Here is a 23867-nt window from a genome sequence, read left to right on the forward strand (position 1 = left end):
TGATGTTTAAGCTCTTGCAAGAGGAGAGGGGACTCCCTTCTGGTTTATTTCTTGTAGACAGGTGCCATGTGTTTGGATAGTTTCTAATTTTTGCTTTGCTATTGAAGGTGGCAGGATAAGATGACAACTTCATCCTCAAAGTTCTGCAGGCAAAATGCCTCTAGAAGACGGCTGTGAGCCTTTTGTGTCTTGCTTGCTTAGGATGCAAAATGAGCGATTCTGAACCCACGCCAGTACCACCCTTCCAGTGAGCATTTGGAAGAGTGTGGGAGCATTTTTGATTGTCACAATGACTCGGGGGGTGCGTTACTTCCAATTGCTGAGGTGGGGGAGGGAGGGAAAATGTCTAGCACGAGAAAGAGTTGTCCCATCCAAAATGCCAATAGGGCCCGGTTGAGAAATACTTTTTCCCCCCTCAGGCAATATTGAGACGTCTACATACGATTCTTATTCATAAGGTTTAAGAACACAAACAAAATATGTCAAGCAAGTGAAAGCAGACTTAGGGAGCTTACTGAGACAGAAGGAGTGGAGTTAAGTCTGTTTTTGGACATTTTCAGCGTGTGATCACTTTACCCAAAGCAGAAATGGGGCAGTGCTCAGCACTGACCTAAGTGTGATGTGGAGATAGAGAAATTTGTTTTTCAGGCTCCCCAGCATCTCTTTCTTCCTTCTCCTCTAGATTTTCACTGATCTTGCTCTCCTTCTCCCAAGCTCCCCGGGATAAGGAAGCAGCTGATAAATTCATTAAGTTGTAAGAGTTTTCTCCTACTCCTCCCAATAGGATATCAAGAAGGGAAGAATCTCAAATGTTGGAATTTCAGATGTGGGCGAGAAAGGTAGGTGTTTTTGGCTGTGAGATCTTTCTAGAACTTCTTAAATTATGCCCAGGCAAGTAATAACTTATTTTCCTGTGAGGCTGGCTTTAGATGTAGAAACTAAAGTGTTAGAATTTGCCGTAACCATGGCAAAGAGAGGGAAGGAAGGACTGGACAATTTTGTGAGTATGACTGGGTTGAACAAGACTCTTCTGAAGTATAAAGTTTAGAAAGTGTCATGTACTTTGTAGATTTAAAGTACTCTGCAATTTTGATATATTTTTTATTATACCAGATCTTCCTTATATTTCTTATAGCACTTATTTCAGAACCTCACACAAAATATCCATTCAGTAAACATTTCCCAGAAAAAACATGATTAGGAATAAGGAGTTGCAGTGGAGATTATGGAATAAGGTCACATGTTGCCATATTTATTATTTTTTTAAATTTATTTAATTTCTTTATTCTTGGCTGAGTTGGGTCTTTGTTGCTGTGTGCAGGCTTTCTCTAGTTGAGGCGAGCAGGGGCTACTCTTCCTTGCGGTGCGCGGGCTTCTCGCTGTAGTGGCTTCTCTTGTTGCAGAGCACGGGCTCCAGTAGTTGTGGCACATGGGCTCACTAGTTGTGGCTCACGGGCTCTAGAGGGCAGGCTCAGTAGTTGTGGCACACGGGCTTAGTTGCTCTGCGGCATGTGGGATCTTCCCGGACCAGGGATCGAACCCATGTCCCCTGCATTGGCAGGCGGATTCTTAACCACTGTGCCACCAGGCAAGCCTCAACTCGGATGGAGTTATCCACTGAGAAGGAAATTTTGCTGCAGTATTCTTTTTGTTTCCACTAAGCATCTCCTGGGAGGACAATCTCACTTTTCCTTTGTGAATAGGTTTGAAGATAGCTCTCTATCAGGCTTCCAAATGACATGAAATTATTCTATATCTATTTACTACATGAAAGAAGGGTTGGGGGACCACCACTAGTGTCATCAGTATCCAGGGCCTGAGCCAACTAGTGAACATGAGAATCTAATTACTAGAGCCCCTGGGATTGGTGGACCCAAGATTCTAGGATCAGAATATTAGGGATATCCTGATCATTTCCATCCTTGATTGGGAGAGAATCAGAAATGACAAGATCTTAAATATCCACCTGCACTTACTGAGCAACTCTTGTGCCAGCCACTGTGCTATGCACCAGGCACATGAAGCTGAGTATGGCACAGTCACTGCCTTCATGGTGCTCACAGTAGTCTAGAAAGGGTGTTGGCTAGGGGGTCTGAAACTTGGTTGCAGATTATAGTCACCTGGAGAGCTTTAAAAAAAAGCCCATGGCTAAGTTGCTCCCCCAGTTCAATAAAATCAGAATTTGGGGGAATAGAACCCAGACTTTCATATCTTATAAAGTTCCCCAGGTGATTCCAAAGTGCAGCTGAGGTTGAGAAACACTAGAGAGGGGGAAAGAAACAAATTTGTAAAGGGAAATTTTAGATTAAAACAAGAAAAGTGTTATGTAGATGTAAAAACAAAGTGCTGCTGGAGGAACACACATGAGGAGAAAATAGCTCTTATACCCAACAGAAGCTCTCTCTGTCATCAGAAGAATTAGAAGAGCACTGACAAATGATAACTCTGGAAATAAGAATGAGGGTGGTATCCGAATAATTTTCTGATGGAACAAATTTCCCTTTGCATATTAATCTTTATTCGTGATTTTGGGGGTTTGAAAATTAAAGCTGATAATTTGTGCCATGTACTACCCACTCCTTTCTTTTTTCTGTCTCCCTTTCTTTATTACAGCCTCTGGCACACACATGATACACTGAATGCTAGGTTTAGGTTAGTGGCTGCTAATATATTAAAATTAAAAGGGAAAATGAAAGCTTACTGTTTCTCTCTGCTTGTGGGAAAGCACATTAATACAGTATGTGGTGTGGTCATGTGGCTAAGCTTAGACCTGAAAATAGTAATTTAAAAGACTCATTTAATGTAATAAATTGCTAGGTCTAAATGCATTAACTGTGATTCTTATAACATCTCTAAGAAAAGTATTACTATCTCTGGTTAATGGACGAGGAACTGAGCCCAAGAGAGGAAAAATAACTTGCCAAAGCCACATGTCTATTTGGTGGCAGAGGTGGGATTCAAATTCATGTCAGTCTGACTTGAGAGTGTTGCTTCCCATTTTACATTTGAGCTTGTTATATCTGCCAAATGACTTAGTTGAGGTAGTAATGTTGATGTATTTATGGGACACATCTCAATATCACACTGAAACAATGAAGCTAGTAACTAATTTAGTGTTTCTACCAACACCATTACCACCACCACCATCACTGACTGTATAGATCTGTTGGCTGAACACCTGGATAAATATCAATGGAAGGGGGAGATATCTTGTAGGGAGAAGTGATTTGAAGGTTCACTAGGCTGTGAGATTATAAAAATAACAAGAGTTAAGTATCTAACTGCATTTTTAGTGGGAAAAAAAACAGGACAGGATTTAACTGTGCATTGTAGAGGAACAAGTTTCCAGAATGTGAAATAATTTGGCTACAAAGTAACCAAATTGGTTGGGAGAGAATCAGAAATAAGTTATACTAACTTATTAAGTTAGAAATAAATTATACTAACTTATTAACTAACTTAGAGACTTATTGCCTGTAGAGACTCATTGCCACAAGATCATTAAAGTGATCTGAGCTTCTGAAAAATGAAACCAGAATGAAAAACAACCTAAACTCTAAAAAGCAAACAAACCAACAAGACAACAGAAGCCAAGTGCTGTGGACTGAATGTTTGTGTCCCCTTAAAATTCATATGTTGAAACCTAACCCTCAATGTGATGGTATTAAGAGGTAGGGGCCTTTGGGCATGATTAAGTCATGAGGATGGAACCCTCATGAATGGGATTTGTGTCCTTATGAAATAGACCCTGAGAGCTCCCTCACTCCTCTGGCATGTGAGGACATGGTGAGAGGACACTCATGTATGAACCAGGAAGTGGGCTCTTGCCAGACACAGAATCCGCCAGTGCCTTGATCTTGGAGTTCCCAGCCTTCAGAACTGTGAGAAATAAATGTCTGCTGTTTTTTACTCATCCAGTCTATGGTATTCTGTTATAGGGGCCCGAACAGACTAAGATACCTAGAGGTTACCCCATTTTTCCTTTTCTCTTGAAGAAAACTAGTGAATTTAGTTTTTAAAGCTTTGTTTTAAAGCCTTGTAGTAGAGTGATATTTAGAGAGTAACCCGTGTGTTATTCATCTACAGGAATTCACATTTACCTCTCTCTTTCTTGTACCGCTCGGGCAGCAGTGAAACCTTTCTATAGATTCACCACAAGGTAGGATGGTTATAGCAGGCAAATGGAGAGAAAGACATGACATCTCACAGCTTTTGAGTTTCTAAATAGATTCAGAGAAAAGGCATTGAGCTTTACCAGAATAGTTTCTAACACCAACGGAGCAGAAATTTATGCTACAAACCAGCAGTTCTCAATCTTCTCCTTACAACGACATCACCTGCAGGTGCTTTAAAACTTGCCACTACCTGGATTTTACCTGAAAAGATTCAACTTTAATCGATTTTTGGTGGGCATTCATATATATATATATCTATACAAATTGCCCAGGTAATGCTAACATGCAAGCAGAGTGGAGAACCAATGCCTTAAAACAGTTGTTCCCAAACTTTGTTGCATGTTAGAATCACCTGGAGAGTTTAAAATCCCCAATGCCAAGGTTGCACCTGTACCAATGAAACTGGAATGTGTGGAGGTGAGAACTAGGTGCCTTAAACAGTAGATTTAGGAAGGATTCCTGATGAAAGTTCTACTGCATTACACTTAGAAGTTTCCACAGGTTGACAAGTGAGAGGAGAGGTGAAACAGAGAGAGACAGTAGCTTAGACATTCATATGTCCTTGAGAAGGGCCTTTGTGACCCCAGCATCCCCCATCCCCATCAGGCCATGAAGTGGGTATGGGCAGTGATACGCTGGTAAATGTTTAACAGATGAAAAAACAAAGAAAAAAGCCCGAATTATAGTGTTCTCCACTTTCTTTTGTGTAACTACTCCCACCATGCATGGCCAATTTCAAGTTACCAAGACAACATCACTGACTGTGGACTTGCAAAGAAATATACACATTTGGCTCTAGCGAGTCCATATGAGCTGTCTCTAGCATGCCACTGGGTATGAGCATGGGAAATCCTTCACACAAGTTTGGGAATCTGAGGGCAGAGAATCTTGTGCTCCGTTTCTAGGCTTGAACCAGGAAAGAGGTCAAAGAGCCTAAGGTTTCCCCATTATGTGTCATCTAGAGTGGAAATGGGGGCTCATCTAGGAGGGTCCAGGTAGCAATGGCATGAGACCAACTCCCATGTCTCTTGTCACCTCCTAGTGGTATAAGAGAAGATCCAGATTCTCCTGCACCCTGAAAGCATTATGGAAGTGCTTCACAACGTGGGCTGGAAGAGCTCAAGGGGCCTTGAAGTTAGGATGAGAAAGCCATGGAGAGTTCTGAATGACTTGCCACTGATGCGCACACAGAAATAAGCTGTAGATACAAATGTGGAGGCTGCCAATGATGATAAAAGCCAATAACAACTGAGAATCAGACACTTCCTGGTGAAGCCATGATACTGCTAACCACTACGACCTGCAGTCAGAGACGTAACAGAAGAGGCCTGCAGACACAGAAAAGGTGGCAGCTGTTAATCACTGCAGTAATTACAGGTTATTACAGGAGATGCAGCCAGAATCTCTTCTATTTCTTGGCAGAAGCCAAAAAGGAAAAAAAGAAACCTCGATTTTAGGTTCATCTTGTTAGAGCTATTGAAATGATGCAGTAGGATATTTTTCTCCTTTCTTGCCTGGCAATATTTTGCAAATTTACTCAGACAAAAAAGAGCATGCCCCAAGTTCACTGCAGTGACCTTAGTGAAAGCTGATGTAAGCAGGACAAGATGGAACACATTATACAAGTGCAGGTGTGAACATACCACTTTTTTTTAACTTTATTGCAGTACAGTTGCTTTACACTTGCTTCTCCCTCCCACACTCCCTATCCCACCCCTCTAGGTGGTCACAAAGCACTGAGCTGATCTCCCCGTGCGACGCACCTGCTTCCCAATAGCTATCTATTTTATGTTTGGTAGTGTATATACGTCCATGCCACTCTCTCACTTCATCCCAGCTTACCCTTCCCCCTCCCTGTGTCCTCAAGTCCATTCTCTACGTCTATGTCTTTATTCCTCTCCTGTCCCTAGGTTCATCAGAACCATTTATTTTTTAGATTCCATATACATGTGTCAGCATATGGTATTTTTCTCTTTCTGACTTACTTCACTCTGTATGACAGACTCTAGGTCCAACCACCTCACTACAAATAACTCAATTTCATTTCTTTTTATGGCTGAGTAATATTCCATTGTATATATGTGCCACATCTTCTTTATCCATTCATCCGATGATGGACACTTAGGTTGTTCCCATCTCTGGGCTATTGTAAATAGTGCTGCAATGAACATTGTGGTACATGACTCTTTTTGAATTATGGTTTTCTCAGGGTATATGCCCAGTAGTGGGATTGCTGGGTTGTATGGTAGTTCTATTTTTAGTTTAAGGAACCTCCATACTGTTCTCCATAGTGGCTGTATCAATACATTCCCACCAACAGTGCAACAGGGTTCCCTTTTCTCCACACCCTCTCCAACGTTTATTGTTGGTAGATTTTTTGATGATGGCCATTCTGACTGGTATGAGGTGATACCTCATTGTAGTTTTGATTTGCATTTCTCTAATGATTAGTGATGTTGAGCATCCTTTCATGTGTCTGTTGGCAATCTGTATATCTTCTTTGGAGAAATGTCTATTTAGGTCTTCTGCCCATTTTTGGATTGTGGGTTGTTGTTTTTCTGATATTGAGCTGCATGAGCTGCTTGTGTATTTTGGAGATTGATCCTTTGTCAGTTGCGTCACTTGCAAATATTTTCCCCCTTTCTGAGGGCTGTCTCTTTGTCTTGTTTATGGTTTCCTTTGCTGTGCAAAAGCTTTTAAGTTTCATCAGGTCCCATTTGTTTATTTTTATTCCCATTTCTCCAGGAGGTGAGTCAAAAAGGATCTTGCTGTGATTTATGTCATAGAGTGTTCTATGTTTTCCTCTAAGAGTTTTACAGTGTCTGGTCTTACATTTAGGTCTTTAATCCATTTTGAGGTTATTTTTGTGTATGGTGTTAGGAAGTGTTCTAATTTCATTCTACATGTAGCTGTCCAGTTTTCCCTACACCACTTCTTAAAGGGGCTGTCCTTTCTCCATTGTATATTCTTGCCTCCTTTGTCAAAGATAAGGTGACCATACGTGCGTGGGTTTATCTCTGGGCTTTCTATCCTGTTCCACTGATCTATATTTCTGTTTTTGTGCCACTACCACACTATCTTGATTACTACAGCTTTGTAGTATAGTCTGAAGTCAGGGAGCCTGATTCCTCCAGCTCTGTTTTTCTTTCTCAAGACTGCTTTGGCTATCTGGGGGTCTCTTTTTTTTTTTTTTTTTTTTTGCGTTACGCGGGCCTCTCACTGTTGTGGCCTCTCCCGGTTGTGGAGCACAAGCTCCAGACACGCAGGCTCAGCAGCCGTGGCTCATGGGCCTAGCCGCTCTGCGGCATGTGGGATCTGCCCGGACTGGGACACGAACCTGTGTCCCCTGCATCGGCAGGTGGACCCTCTACCACTGCACCATGAGGGAAGCCCTATTAGGGGTCTTTTGTGTTTCCATACAAATTGTGAATTTTTTTGTTCTAGTTCTGTGAAAAATGCCACTGGTAGGGATTGCACTGAATCTGTAGATTGCTTTGGGTAGTAGAGTCATTTTCACAACACTGATTCTTCCAATCCAAGAAAGTGGTATATCTCCCCACCTGTTTGCATCACCTTTAATTTCTTTCATCAGTGTCTTATAGTTTCCTGCATACAGGTCTTTTGTCTCCTTAGGTAGGTTTATCCCTAGGTATTTTATTCTTTTTGTTGCAATGGTAAATGGGATTGTTTCCTTAATTTCTCTTTCAGATTTTTCATCGTTAGTGTACAGGAATGCAAGAGATTTCTGTGCATTAATTTTGTATCCTGCAACTTTACCAAATTCATTGATTAGCTCTGGTAGTTTTCTGGTGGCATCTTTAGGATTCTCTATGTATAGTATCACGTCATCTGCAAACAGTGACAGTTTTACTTCTATTTTCCGATTTGGATTCCTTTCATTTCTTTTTCTACTCTGACTGCTGTGGCTAAAACTTCCAAAACTATGTTGAATAATAGTGGTAAGATTGAGCAACCTTGTCTTGTTCCTGATCTTGGAGGAAATGGTTTCAGTTTTTCACCATTGAGAATGATGTTGGCTGTGCATTTGCCATATATGGCCTTTATTATGTTGAGGTAGGTTCCCTCTATGCCTACTTTCTGGAGAGTTTTTATCATAAACGGGTGTTGAATTCTGTCAAAAGCTTTTTCTGCATCTATTGAGATGATCATATGGTTTTTCTCCTTCAGTTTGTTAATATGATGTCTCATATTGATTGATTTACGTATATTGAAGGATTCTTGCATTCTTGGGATAAACCTCACTTGATCATGGTGTACAATCCTTTTAATGTGCTGTTGGATTCTGTTTGCTAGTATTTTGTTGAGGATTTTTACATCTATGTTCATCAGTGATATTGGCCTGTAGTTTTCTTTTTTTGTGACGTCTTTGTCTGATTTTGGTATCAGGGTGATGTTGGCCTCGTAGAATGAGTTTGGGAGTGTTCCTTCCTCTGCTATATTTTGGAAGAGTTTGAGAAGGATATGTGTTAGTTCTTCTCTAAATGTTTGATAGAATTTGCCTGTGAAGCCATCTGGTCCTGGGCTTTTGTTTGTTGGAAGATTTTTTATCACAGTTTCAATTTCAGTGCTTGTGATTGGTCTGTTCATATTTTCTATTTCTTCCTGGTTCAGTCTCAGAAGGTTGTGCTTTTCTAAGAATTTGTCCTTTTCTTCCAGGTTGTCCATTTTATTGATATATCGTTGCTTGGAGTAATCTCTCGTGAGCTTTTGTATTTCTGCAGTGTCAGCTGTTACTTCTCCTTTTTCATTTCTAATTCTATTGATTTGAGTCTTCTCCCTTTTTTTCTTGATGAGTCTGGCTAATGGTTTATCAATTTTGTTTATCTTCTCAAAGAACTAGCTTTTAGTTTTATTGATCTTTGCTATTGTTCCTTCATTTTTTTCTCATTTATTTCTGATCTGATCTTCATGATCTTTCCTTCTTCTAACTTTGGGTATTTTTTTTTGTTCTTTCTCTAACTGCTTTAGGTGTAAGGTTAGGTTGTTTGAGATTTTTCTTGTTTCTTGAGGTAGGATTGTATTGCTATAAACTTCCCTCTTAGAACTGCTTTTGTTGCATCCCATAGGTTTTGGGTGGTTGTGTTTTCCTTGTCATTTGTTTCTAGGTTTTTTTGATTTCCTCTTTGATTTCTTCAGTGATCTCTTGGTTAATAAGTAGTGTATTGTTTACCCTCCATGTGTTTGTATTTTTTAGTTTTTTTTCCTGTAATTGATATCTAGTCTCATAGCATTGTGGTTGGAAAAGATACTTGATATGATTTCATTTTCTTAAATTTACCAAGGCTTGATTTGTGACCCAAAATATGATCTATCCTGGAGAGTGTTCCATGAGCACTTGAGAAGAAAGTGTATTCTGTTGTTTTTGGATGGAATGTCCTATAAAAATCAATTAAGTCCATCTTGTCTAATGTGTCATTTAAAGCTTGTGTTTCCTTATTTCTTTTCATTTTGGATGATTTGTCCATTGGTGGAAGTGTGGGGTTAAAGTCTCCTACTATGATTGTGTTACTGTTGATTTCCCCTTTTATGGCTGCTAGCATTTGCCTTATGTATTGAAGTGCTCCTATGTTGGGTGCATAAATATTTACAACTGTTATATCTTCTTGGATTGATCCTTTGATCATTATGTAGTGTCCTTCTTTGTCTCTTCTAGTAGTCTTTATTTTAAAGTCTATTTTGTCTGATATGAGAATTGCTACTCCAGCTTTCTTTTGATTTCCATTTGCTTGGAATATCTTTTTCCATCCCCTCACTTTCAGTCTGTATGTGTCCCTAGGTCTGCGGTGGGTCTCTAGACAGCATATACACAGGTCTTGTTTTGGTATCCATTCAGCCAGTCTATGTCTTTTGATTGGAGCATTTAATCCACTTATATTTAAGGTAATTCTCGATATGTATGTTCCTATGACCATTTTCTTAATTGCTTTGGGTTTTTTTTTTTTTTTTTTTTTTTGCAGTACGCAGGCCTCTCACTGCTGTGGCCTCTCCCGTTGCGGAGCACAGGCTCCGGACGCACAGGCCCAGCGGCCATGGCTCACGGGCCCAGCCGCTCCGCGGCATATGGGATCCTCCCAGACCGGGGCACGAACCCGTATCCCCTGCATCGGCAGGCGGACTCTCAACCACTGCGCCACCAGGGAGGCCCTGGGTTTGTTTTTGTAGGTCTTTTCCTTCTCTTGTGTTTCCTGCCTAGAGAAGTCCCTTTAGCATTTGCTGTAAAGCTGGTTTGGTTGTGCTGAATTCTCTTAGCTTTTGCTTGTCTGTAAAGGTTTTAATTTCTCCATCAAATCTGAATGAGATCCTTGCTGGGTAGAGTAATCTTGGTTGTAGGTTCTTCCCTTTCATCACTTTAAATATGTCCTGCCACTCCCTTCTGGCTTGTAGAGTTTCTGCTGAAAGATCAGCTGTTAACCTTATGGGGATTCCCTCGTATGTTATTTGCTGCTTTTCCCTTGCTGCTTTTAATATTTTTTCTTTGTATTTAATTTTTGATATTTTGATTAATGTGTGTCTTGGTGTGTTTCTCCTTGGATTTATCTTGTATGGGACTCTCTGGGCTTCCTGGACTTGACTATTTCCTTTCCTATGTTAGGGAAGTTTTCAACTATAGTCTCTTCAAATGTTTTCTCAGACCCTTTCTTTTTCACTTCTTATTCTGGGACCTCTAGAATTCGAATGTTGGTGCATTTAATGTTGTCCCAGAGGTCTCTGAGACTGACCTCGATTCTTTTCATTCTTTTTTCTTTATTCTGCTCTGCAGTAGTTATTTCTACTATTTTATCTTCCACCTCACTTATCTGTTCTTCTGCCTCAGCTATTCTGCTACTGATCCCTTCTACAGAATTTTTAATTTCATTTATTGTGTTGTTCATCACTGTTTGTTTGCTCTTTAGTTCTTCCAGGTCCTTGTTAAACATTTCTTGTATTTTCTCCATTCCATTTCCAAGATTTTGGATCATCTTTACTATCATTACCCTGAATTCTTTTTCAGGTAGCGTGCCTATTTCCTCTTCATTTGTTTGGTCTGGTGGGTTTTTACCTTGCTCCTTCATCTGATGTGTATTTCTGTCTTCTCATTTTGTTGAACTTAACTGTGTTTGGGGTCTCCTTTTTGCAGGCTGCAGGTTCGTAGTTCCCATTGTTTTTGGTGTTTGCCCCCAGTGACTAAGGTTGATTCAGTGGGTTGTGTAAGCTTCCTGGTGGAGGGCACTGGTGCCTGTGTTCTGGTAGGTGGGCTGGATCTTGTCTTTCTGGTGGGCAGCGCCACGTCTGGTGGTGTGTTTTGGGGTGTCTGTGAACTTAGTATGCTTTTAGGCAGCCTCTCTGCTAGGGGGTGGGGCTGTGTTCTTGTCTTGCTAGTTGTTTGGCATGGGGTGTCCAGCACTGGAGCTTGCTGGCCGTTGGGTGGAGCTGGGTCTTAACATTGAGACGGAGATCTCTGGGAGAGCTCTTACCATCTGATATAACGTGGGGCTGAGAGGTCTCTGGTGGTCCAGTGTCCCGAACTTGGCTTTCTCACCTCAGAGGCTCAGGCCTGACACCAGGCCAGAGCACCAAGACCCTGTCAGCCACACAGTAGTTCTGTGATCTTGGACCAGGCAGTTAACTTCTCTGTGCCTCAGATTTCCTTTTGTGCAGCACCTCCTCTCCCCAGAGGCCCAGTCAGGTGCGAGAGAAAGGCTATCACTCACAGGCTGTGCAGGGAGGAAGCCCGGGAGGCTGGCACAGGACGCTGGCGCAGGACCGAACTCGAACATAGTACTTAGAATAGGGGTGCAATGGGAGACTCTCTGCCCTCTCTTGGGGATGTGCACTGATGAACTTCTCCTCTGCCATTTGTAGATGCCCAGTGGATGGTACTCACTGACTGCCTGGTGGTGTTTCAAATAGTGCTGGCCTTGTACACTGTGATTCTCATATATTGTCGGTGGTAGGAGCAATTTTATTAGAAGAGGGTGAACAGCAGAAAGAACAGGAGAGCGTGGATCAGTAGATCTAAATTCTCATCCTGGCTCCTATCAGCTGTGCGATCATGAGCAAATCTGTCTTATAAAGTTTTATTGGAACACAGCCATGCCCATTCATTTACTTATTTCTTTTGGCTATTTTCACATTTCACGGCAGAGTTGATTAGTTACAACAGAGATTATCTGGCCTGTAAAGCTGAAGATATTTACCATCTGGCCCTTTACAGAATAAGCTTGCTGACCCCTGATCTAAATTAACGGGATTATAGTTCACTCAATTATTCAGGCCCCAAACTGGAGTCACTCCTGATTCCTCTCTTTCTCTCACACTTCCATCCCAATTCTTCAGTAATCCTCTCAGCTCTCTCTTAGAAAAATATTCTGATTCTGCTCTCTTCTCATCACCACCATCATCTCTCATTTTTCCCACCATCATCTCTTGCCTGGACCAGTATCCCTTCTTTCACTCTTGTCCAGTTTTCAACCTATTCTCAACATAGCAGGTGGAGTGATCCTTTAAAAGTGCCAGCCAGATCATGTCACTGCCCTGTCCAAAACCTACAATGGTTTCCCACTGCATTTAGAAAGAAATTGAGAATTCATATCATATGAGGCCCTACATAATATACCCTGCCCCCAGCCCATCCCCACCATGAGACTGACCTCATCTCCTTTCGCTCTTCCCTTCCTTCTCTCTGCTCAGCCACACTGACTTCCCAGGTGCTGGACTCTCCAAGTATGTTCCTGCCTCAGAGCCTTTGCCCTTGCCATTCCCTGTAAGTGGCATATATTTGCTCTGGACATCCACGAGCTAACTCTCCCACTGCCTTCAGGGATCTGTTTGAATGGCATCTTAGAGAAGACTTCCTTAAGTGCTTTATCTAAAACAGCACCCCCATCCCTCTCTATCCCCTTACCCTTTTTCTTTAGAGCAGTTATCTATTCGGTTAACATCCACTCCCCTCATTAGAATGCAACTCTAGATACTGTATCCCAAGCTCCGTGTTCAATAAATATTTGTCCAATCAATCTGTCGTGTGAATGGGCCTCAGTTTCCTCATGTGTAAAATGAATGAAAGGGCCATCTGGCTGGAGCATCTGTTACTGAACTGGTTGCCAGGATTGTTTCCACTGATCTGACTGGCTAAGTGGGTGTCCCTTTCCTCCTTATGTCAGCGCCTCCGAAAGCCCATGGGTGGAGTGGAGTCTTCCTTTTCTTTGGTCAAGAGTATCTGAGTCCCAAAGCTTGCTTGCTGGAACCTCAAAACAAGCTCTCTTCTCACAAGGGGCCACCACGGTAATGTCTTTTCTGCCTACTTCTTATAAGTATTGTGAACATCAAATACAATTAGAGATTTGAAACTCTAAAGCTCTATGTAAGTGGAAAGAAATAAAGACAATGTAACATAGCTGAGAACTGACTCTAGCATCATACATGATCCACTCCTTCCCCATCACCCTCTGCCCTGGGCTAATTTAATAGGGTACATGAGACACAAAACAGGAGTTCAAAACAAAACAGAGCAGTCTCAAGAACTTGAGATCCATAAGATATTTGTTAAAATGGTTTTAAAAAATCAGTTAAAGAAAGGAAAACCCAAATATTTCTGGCTTCAAATTGTGACTAATCCCCCACCTTGCTGGGCTCTGGCACTGAAAACAACAACAGCTTCCCTAACCTAAAACAAAAAAGCCACTTTAATCATTTTAGGATTCTTATAAAATAAGTTCACTAGTTATTTAGACACTTAAGTAGTAGTAATTCAAAAGCCTAGAATTCTCATAAAATATTGAGACTACTGGAACACTAAATTCACATCTAAGTTGTTAATCACTCAAAGGTAACTCTGACCTGCTCCTTAGCAGTCTCTTTCCCCAGATGTTGCTCTTGATAATGATGAGGATTTGTCTCTGGGTTTTGCAGGAAAGACAAAGAGGCAAGTGAGTAAAAATATTGGTGTATTTTAAACCAAGCCTTCTGGCTTTTAGCTAGTGCAGGAAGCTAATGATTATTTAACTCAGGCATTTTTTACCTAGGCAACGGTATTGTACAGTTCGGATCATAATTTTTGGCTTTATCTCTGTCCTAACAAGAATTAAAGACTGAGAATTTTGAGTATCTATTAGGATAGATCTGACTGAAAGCTATTTTAGATTCAATTGTGACATGAGCTATGTTCAGAAATAATGGAGACACCAGTAAGTGAGAATAAAAAATCCACTTTGATAGGGTAACCAAAACACCGGGACTTGTGGCCTCCTGAGTGTCCCTGGGTCCCTAGTTTTTCAGGGCCCTAGCGTTTGCTGCCTTCTGGCTGGGAAATGATACAAATCCATATGAGAAATGATCATGGGACACTCACATTGAAAAATCCTGGTCAAAATATGATTCTATTTTCATCTTGACCTTCATAGCACGGTGATTAAGCAGATGGGCTGTGGAATCAGACAGATGCATTAAATCCCACTCTGCCATTCATTAACTTTATAAATTTATACAAGGTGTTTGATTTCCCACAGCTTCAGTTTTCTAATCTGTAGAATGGAGGATAAAGTTATCTGATAGGATGATTTTAGAATTAAATTACATAATTGCATATAAAGTACTTAGTCTGGTGTCTTGCTCATAATAAACACTTGATCAATGTCAACTAATATTCATATTCTTCCTTTCAATTTAGGATGGGAGGATTGCTCAGTGTATTAGTTTCCTAGGACTGCGGTAACAAAGCACCATAAACTTGGTAGCTTAAAACAACAGACATTTATTTTTGCACAGTTCTGGAGGCTAGAAGTCTGAAACCAAGGTGTGGGCAAGGATCTGAAAGCTTTACGGGAGGATCCTGCCTTGCCTCTTCCTAGCTGTTGTGGTCTGCTGGAAGTCCCTGGCGTTCCTTGGCTTGTAGACACATCACTCCAATTTCTACCTCTATCTTCACATGACATTCTCCCTGTGTGTCTTTGTCCAAATTTCCTGCTTCTTATAAGTTCAGCAGTCATAATGGATTTAGGGCTCATGCAACTTCAGTATGACTTCATCTTAACTTAATTACAACTGCAAAGACTCTATCTGCAAATAAAGTCACATTCTGAGTTTCTGGGTTGACATGAATTTGGGGGGTGGGCACCATTTGAGCCAGTATACCAGTACAGGATGGCACTAAATCTTGGAAAAGATTAAGAGGGGACTTGCAGAGCTCACTCTGAACTAAGCAGAACCTGGGCGAGAAGGAAAGAGCTGTGACAGAAACAAGTCACAGAGGACACTGTCTCTCCGGCTGCCTCCAGGAGAATTTTCCATATTCAGTGGATGACTGCTTCACTCCACTGAGTACAATACCACCTCTGCTGACAGGACTCTTCTTACCCCTGGAGTTGAAACTTGGGAGCCACTAGGAGCAGTGATAAGACAGGGGGAGAATGAAGGGGGTAGATGGACAAACTAGAGGCTGAGTCTTGTGGACTAAGGGGCTAGGTCCCAATCCATTTTTTTTTCTTCTTGGCCTTGAGGCTTGTGGATCTTAGTTCCCCAACCAGGGATTGAACCCGCGCCCTTGGCAGTAAGAGTGCGGAGTCCTAACCACTGGACTGCCAGGGAAGTCCCCCAGTCCATTTTGGGATGGAGTACATCAGTGCACTGGGAGCTGGAGGCAGAAGCAACTGACATCCCTGTCACAACTTTCTCCAGTGGTTTCCCCTGTAGCAAGATACATGTACCACAACCGTGCTTCTCAAACTGCGCTGTGCAGAGAAATCCCTAGGGGATCCTGTTGACCTGCAGACTCTTGATTCAGTAGGTCTGGGGTGAAGATTGAGAGCCTGCATTTTCTAACAAGCTCCCAGATGATGCCTATGTTACTGGTTCATGGACCACACTTAGCTCTAGGCTGGGCTTGTGTTGCACACCAGTCTAAATAAGCTACTGAGTCTGCATGCCCATCAACAGATGAATGGATAAAGAAGATGTGGTACATATATACAATGGAATATTACTCAGTCATAAAAAGGAATGATATTGGGCCATTTGTAGAGACGTGGATGGACCTAGAGGCTGTCATACAGAGTGAAGTAAGTCAGAAAGAGAAAAACAAATATCGTATATTAACGCATGTATGTGGAACCTAGAAAAATGGTACAGATGAACCAGTTTGCAGGGCAGAAATTGAGACACAGATGTATAGAACAAACATATGGACGCCAAGGGGGAAAGTGGCAGGGGGCATGGTGGTGGTGGGACGAATTGGGCGATTGGAATTGACATATATACACTAATATGTATAAAATGGATAACTAATAAGAACTTGTTGTATAAAAAAATAAATAAAATTCAAAAAAAACCATCTTGGGCAAAATAACTATCACACTTAAAGCTAAAAGTATGCTCACTAAAGCTAATATGCAGTCAATATTCAAATTTTCCCAATTGCTTCCAAAATATCCTTTCATCGATCAGAATTCACTATAGGACCACCCATTGCAAGTGGTTATTTCCTTTAAGTCTCTTTTATTCCAATACAGTCTCTTTTTCATGACCTTGACTTACTGATGGGCAAGTTGCCCATAAAAATATTTCACTTTCTGGATTTGTGTGGTTGATTCCTTGTGGTGTTACTTTGCTGTATTTGGCTGTATCTCCTGTAAAGTGGAAGTTGGCTCTAAAACCTTGATGGGTACAAGTTAAATTTTGCTGCAAGAATTCATCATAGATGATGGGTACATTATAATGCGTCACATCAGGTGACATGTGATATCTGCTTGTTCCACCATTGGTGATGCAGAGACTTAACCCTGGATTAAAGTGATGACAGCTTGATCCCTCTGCCATACACTTAAGTTTTACTCTTCAAGACCAGAGTTCGAAAATTGTTTGGTTTTTCTTGGCACCATATGAATGCCTCACTCCTCATCAAACATTCCCCTAATAGTTTTATTTTTTCAAACACCAATTGATCATCGTTGCCCAAGTCAATAATTTCTTTGGGGGCTTCAAAATAATAATTGCATAATTCTAGCATTCCTTTTATATGTATTAACTGGCATCATTATGGAATGAAGAGTTGTCTTTTATCAATTGAGCTATTTGGCTACCTTTCCAGGATAAATGCTGAATTGTTTTCCTTTAATCACCAACTTTCAAAGAAAGGAGTTGTTTTTAGAGCTGCCCTTAATGGTGCCAAATGGATTTTTCCTGGCTTTCTCTTTTTTTGATTTATGGATTTTCATAGATTCAATACATTTCAAATAACTACATTGTTCTTTTCGATGCTCATTTGTCACAACTTTGGCCAGTAGGTGGGGCACTTTCAATATGGCTCCTGTGTCCTTTTGGCGTGACCCAATTAATCTTCAAAAGCTCCCTTTCTTTCTTGCCCAAAAGAAAACTATAATTGTACCTTCAGACTATAATTGTACCTTCTCTGCCCCAGGCCTAGAATCAGCCATTTCTCTAAGGAGCCCTAGTTCCTTTGAATGAGGAATGGGTACTAGACAGAAAAAAAAAGTTTCAAGGTTAAGTATGACGATAGGGGTGACATTGCTTTGAGGTCACTTTAGTGCATTTTAATTTTTTTTTTTTTTTGCGGTACGCGGGCCTCTCACTGCTGTGGCCTCTCCCGCTGCGGAGCACAGCCTCCGGATGCGCAGGCTCAGCGGCCATGGCTCATGGGTCCAGCCGCTCCGTGGCATGTGGGATCTTCCCGGACCAGGGCACGAACCCGTGTCCCCTGGATCGGCAGGCGGACTCTCAACCACTGCGCCACCAGGGAAGCCCAGTGCATTTTAATTTTATATATATAATTTCTTTTTACAAATGACTTCAGTGATATATCCAATTAACTTTAATATCACTTAAAAATTTTTTTGATTTTGTAATTCTTTTCTCTTACTCTGAAAATCTTGATTCTTAACATAATTACTTGTTTTATCTTACAATATTAAAAAAGTAGTTTCTGGATAAGAATACCACAGTTAGGTATAAGAATAACACTACTGAATGGTTTAAATTTTCTTTATGACTCTTCTTGACCTTAGCTAAAATTTCCCCCTTAGACTGAGCTCCTTAAGATTAAGAACTGAGTCTCAGTTTGGTACTAGAAACTTTGGAAATGTTACTTGAAAAAATAGTGTGTTGAATAAATAAATAAATAAATAAATAAATAAATAAATAAAGTTTTGATTACTAAATATTCCATACAACAGAACAAAAATGTGTTGGGGATATGGGTGAGTTATCAAGTGGATTTTTAAAAGTCAAGTTCATTTGGTAAACAATCAGTAGCTATTTAAACTCCATAAACCTGGGACTTCCCTGGCAGTCCAGTGGTTAGGACTCTTCGCTTTCAATGGCGAGGGTGCAGGGCTTGCTGGGGACTAAGATCCCATAAGCCATGTGGCGTGGCCAAAAAAAAAAAAATCCATAAACCTGTTTTCATTTCCCATTTCAAATATATTGATGTAATTTAAGATGTACTTAATGTATAATTTATACAAAATCCTGAATTTGGACTGAATCCTCATTAATGGGACTGTGGATTGGAACATCTTTCTTATTTTCTATTCCCATTAAAAGTCACAAGGAGAAGAGTAAGGAATCACAGGAGGTTGTGAAAGACTAGAGCACGGTTTGTCCCATGAAAGCATGAGGAATTGCCAATGACGCTCAGCCTGCACAGGCTTCAGTTAGCCATTTCTAACTTCACAAATCAGTTAATTCTTATCTTAATCCTCCTCTCAAATGGAGCTCAAGCATTTAATCATTGGTCTTACATAGAAATATGATCTTTCATGAGATAGAGTAGAAGGAAAGAGATATAGCACTAAGGATCTCCAGAAGGCCGTGTGATGTTTTTGGGGTGTTGGGGATTTTTCTTCCTATTCTGTAAGGGGTCGGTAATCTAGAAATTGTTTTTTATTTTACTCTACTCTGAGTCAGGAAGGATTTTCATAGTCATATCACTCATGCTTCATTTAGCGATAAGGTTGAAGAAAGAAATGCCAGTTTCAACATGTAATTTAACTCTGTTCCTGACAATAACCAACGGGTGCAATTTATTCATCACACAGCAATACTCCTAACTCATAACAACAGGAAGGCTACCGAACACAGTCATTTGAGAATTAAAGGAGTCTCTACATGCTGACAGAACAAGTGGCTTGAAGCATTTTCCGTCAATTTGTCATTGACCCAATGGTTCTTTTGAAAATCCTCCACTCAGCAAGAGAAAAATAGGGAGGTGGGAAAAAGAAATTGTTCTTGGAGACAATACAGAAGGTCCTTCACATTGGGATGTTTTCGGTGGATTTACTGGGTTTGAGGCATCCATCCTTCTCTCTGAATTCTGATTCTCTTTGCTTCCTTTATAAGCATAACCTCGGGTCAGGAGCTTTGCGGCTAATTGAAGAATAAGAATTCACTTTATGTATCCCCACATAAATGTCAGAGCCTGACCAGGATAAAAATATCCCTTGCTTTTTTAAAAAAAAAACAAAAAAACAATGTCTTCATTGTGTCTGAGGGTTGTTGCTCTTTAAGTACATTGCTTGCAAAAGTGCATTGCTTGTTTCTCATGCTTTCAGAGTCCTTATCATGATGATAGATAATATAGTCGATTTTTAGAGGCCCAAAGGTTCAAAAGTGAGAATCACTTCTCAAAATATAAGGGTAGAAAAACCAAGTGCTACCTTCTTTCCTTCAGACAATCATCCAGTCAAGGTGGGATTCCTTAGCCCTAGAAGTCTTTCTCTAGGAAATTCCTCCTACAGTGAGGTTTGGAGGTACCTCACTGATGAGAATCCAGCATTTCACTCTACGTATTGTGACCATATTTTCTGAACTGAAAATCAGCACCGGATCCGGCAAGATGATAAAATACTTGAAATTGGGACTACTCTAGAAATCATCCACATATGGCTGCCATACCTTGATGTCTTCAGAAAACCCGCACTTGATTTGTATTTGATGTCATCTGGATATCATATGATATCATATTCTTTGAATCTCCCCAAAGGAAGTTTGGCTTTTTTTGATTTGAGGGTTAACCACCATCATATAGAGTTTGCAATAAGTGAAATATGTACATCTGTAGTGCTCTTATTTAGTTTTAGTTTGTCTTTTTATTTTTTGGTGTGTGTATATTTGTCTTATGTTTTCAGTTGTATCTTAAACTCCTTGAAGGCAGGTCATGTTAAACCTGCCATAGAACCTCGAATGGCAGACTTACTGTTTGCTGATTTAATACATGTATTTCACAGCACCTACCCTACATCCTCAAATCCTCAGCGACCAAAATTTCTAGCCAGAACTGTGCTTTAGGTGATCATTCTCTTCTGATGTAACTTCACTATGCCGTAAACACAGGCAGCTTAGAGAGCTCATCATAGTAAGGTGGCTATTAAGTGCAGGCTGAAATGTTACCCCTTTTATAGGAAATAGTCTCTACATAGAAAATTAGGCCTTTGGGGGCAGGTGGTCTTTGAATAAATGTCCTTGTCATCCCCAGTGAATGTACTGCTCTCATAATAATGCATAGATGGAAGAAATGAACTAGAGCTGTTAGTCATCCATCTAGTGCCTTAGGCATTTTAGAAATGGCAACAAATTGGGCCCTGTTAGAGCACAATTTTTCTATTATGTGTTTGAAAATGTCAGACATGAGATGGAAGGCAAGGTGTGGCACACCTGCTTCCATTTATGCTCGACACCATTCATTGCTGTCTTTCTTTACAAGACACTGAATAAGGAACCAAGACAGCAACATAATGTACCTTTGTGCTGATGCTTTGAGCCTGGATGAGACAGGAGGTGAAAGAGAGACAGGAGTCAAATGTATGAAAAACCCAAGTGTCTGTAATGCAGGAAAAGAAGGTTCAGCACGTATAGAAAGAATTCACTCAAGCATGAATGGCAACTTAATGTTTCTATTTAACCTTCATTGAAAGAGATGTGACTTGGGTTTACTTTGGCTTGTGTCTTAGAGGATGCAGAGAATTTGCTGGTCTACATTTCAGGTTAGAAGGAATTTGTCATTGCCCAACTGAGGACAGCTGCAGCTTTAAGAGAGAGAGAGGTGATGAGGACAGGAAAGCGGGTACAGAGGGAGCTTGGTGATTTCGCTAGGTCTTTCAGATTCTGTTCTACAGTGAGAAAGCAAAGTGAAAATTAATAGATTGTTCTGGCTATTACATTGAAAAGAAAATAATTCATGCTTTTTAAACTTTGAGGAGGCATGAAAATACTTATCATCTTACCTGTCACTAGCCTTTGAAACAAGAAGGACTGTCCCTATACAGAGGGGACACATTTGCTTTGCTTTGCCCTGAGCTGGGTGATGTTTCCATGGAGAACATTGATTGATCTTTGTGTGATCCTGGGAAAGGAGCGTGGGTTTTATTTGCCCCATAAAAAGTACCAAATGTGGAAAATGCACTTAACATATGCGGATGAGCGTACAACCCCACAGCGCCGGGGTTTTCAAGTCAGAGCAACTGTATTTAGTTCGCAGCTTCCTGTGGTGATCAGAAGCTTTAGTAGTGAAGTCAAGAAACCCAACCAGACCTCCAGCCACACCGCACATGTTAGAAAAACTTCTAATGAGTAAAAGTTATTTCAGTAAAAGGTGGCATGTAAATTAGATAATGGAAACATTTCAAGTTTTACTAGAACATTCAGAACAGGGTTTTTCAATCTGGGCACTATTGATATTTGGGATCGGGTAATTCTTTGCTGTGGGGCTGGTCCTGTGCATCGCAGGGATGTTTAGCAGCCTCCCTGGCCACCACCCATGAGATGCAGTAGCATCCCCTCCCAAGTTGTAACAGCCAAAAATGTCTCCTGACACTGCCAGGTGTCCCGTGGAGGGCGTAACTGTCCCCGGTTGAGAACCACTATTTAGAATTAGATATGGAACAAACGTATGCTCCCAAATGCACGTGACTCACTGAGAGACTTAAAGTTCGGAAGGCTTGTTTAATTGATGATGATTCTTTGTCCTTTGTCAAACTCAGCCTCTTGCCAAAGAGGAAGTAAGTAGATGGATAATTTTCTTTCAAGGGTTGAGAATTGACAAGAGGCTGTATGGTTCATTCGGCAAAGGCAGGTGATCTCAATGCTACCATTGACAGAGAGGTGACTCACCTCTGCACTTACACTCAACGTGAAAAGCAATATTCGCTGTGAAAGTACTCAGGGGAACATATCCTCTTTTCGTTTGCTGATCTCCCCCTGCTCCTCCTGTTTTATTCAGCTTTCTTCTTCTCAGCCTCTGCTTCTTGAAGAACAAAAATTGAGAACTGTGTAATTGCTTTTAAAAAGCATCATCTTATCTGCTCAAGTTTCGAAATTGGTGCTGTTATGGTTCTGAGTCTCAGACTTGTTCCTTGGGCAAAATGGAGATGTCAGAAAACTCCCTGGTTTCCCAGACTCCATTTTCTTTGCTCTTTACTCCCTCACGCATGCTTTTTCTTTCCCACGCATTACATCCTCTGCAAATCCACCTCCAGGTGCTCCAAATGCCTTCTTCATCTTTCTTCCCTCTCACTTTATATAAAACAGATTTTTGGAGAGAAGGAGGATCTGATTATCCTTCCACATTGTAGCTAAATATACGTCTCTCTTTTCTGAGATTGGCATGCATTGTCTTAAATTTTTTTTTTAAATTGACATATTATAGAATTGTTTTAATATAGAGTTCTATGAGCTTTAACACCAGGTAGGTTTGTGTAACCACTGCCACAACCAGGATGCAGAACAGTTCAATCACTTCAAAAAAAAAAAAAAGAAAAAGAAAAAGAAAGAAATCCTTGAGCTGTCCCTTTGCAAAACCCTGCTCCCCACACCTGAACCCTGGCAACTGAAGATCTGTTCTCCATCCTTATACGTGTTATGTAAAGAGAATTATACTGTGAAGGTGACCTTTGAGAGTGGCTTCTTTCACTCAGCATAATGCGTATAAGATTCACCCATGTTGCTGTCTGCATTGTTAGTCACTCCTTGTTCTTGCTGGGTAGTATTCTGGGCTGTAGCTGTACCACAGAGTGTTTATCCATTCACCTGTTGGAGGACATTGAGTTGTCTGCAGCTTTTGGCAATTATGAGTAGAGCTGCTATAAACATTCCTGTACAGGTCTTTGTAGGAATGTAAGTTTTCATTTCTCTAGGGATGGCATTGCTGGATCATATAGTAAAAAGGTCATTTTATTTTCCAGAGGAATTTTTACTCTAACTGGGTCCAGGACTAAATTCAACATTTAAACTGTAATGACTCTGTAAGTGTGGGATTTCAGGCTGTGCTTTGAGATATAGAGTAAGATTGTGTGTTTAGGTGAATGTGCGTGTGAGCATGTGAGAGTGTGTGCACGTGTGTATGCACATTCTGGGTGTGTTAAAGGTTGGGAGCCCTGAAATCCCTTCAGCTCAAGTGGGTGGCCTCTTCTTGCCCACCTTGTGCTTGTGGGTCGACATGCCAATTTTTTCCCCAATGCTTTAATCTTGACCTATGGTATCAGTACAGGAAGAGCTATTTAAATTGGATGAGTGTTTGACAAACAACCCTCTGTTCCTGATGAGTGGATTTCCTTCCATCTCTAAATCCCATGACTATGACTGTGACTCTTATGCTCGAAGCATTCTCTAGCTGCATCAATTTCATGGTTGTCAACAATGCCTAGTCCATCTTGCATAGTCTGGAACTACTCAGGCGGCAGACTC

This window comes from Mesoplodon mirus (assembly GCF_964341445.2).
Source record: "Mesoplodon mirus genome assembly, chromosome: X".
Classification (NCBI taxonomy): Eukaryota; Metazoa; Chordata; class Mammalia; order Artiodactyla; family Ziphiidae; genus Mesoplodon; species Mesoplodon mirus.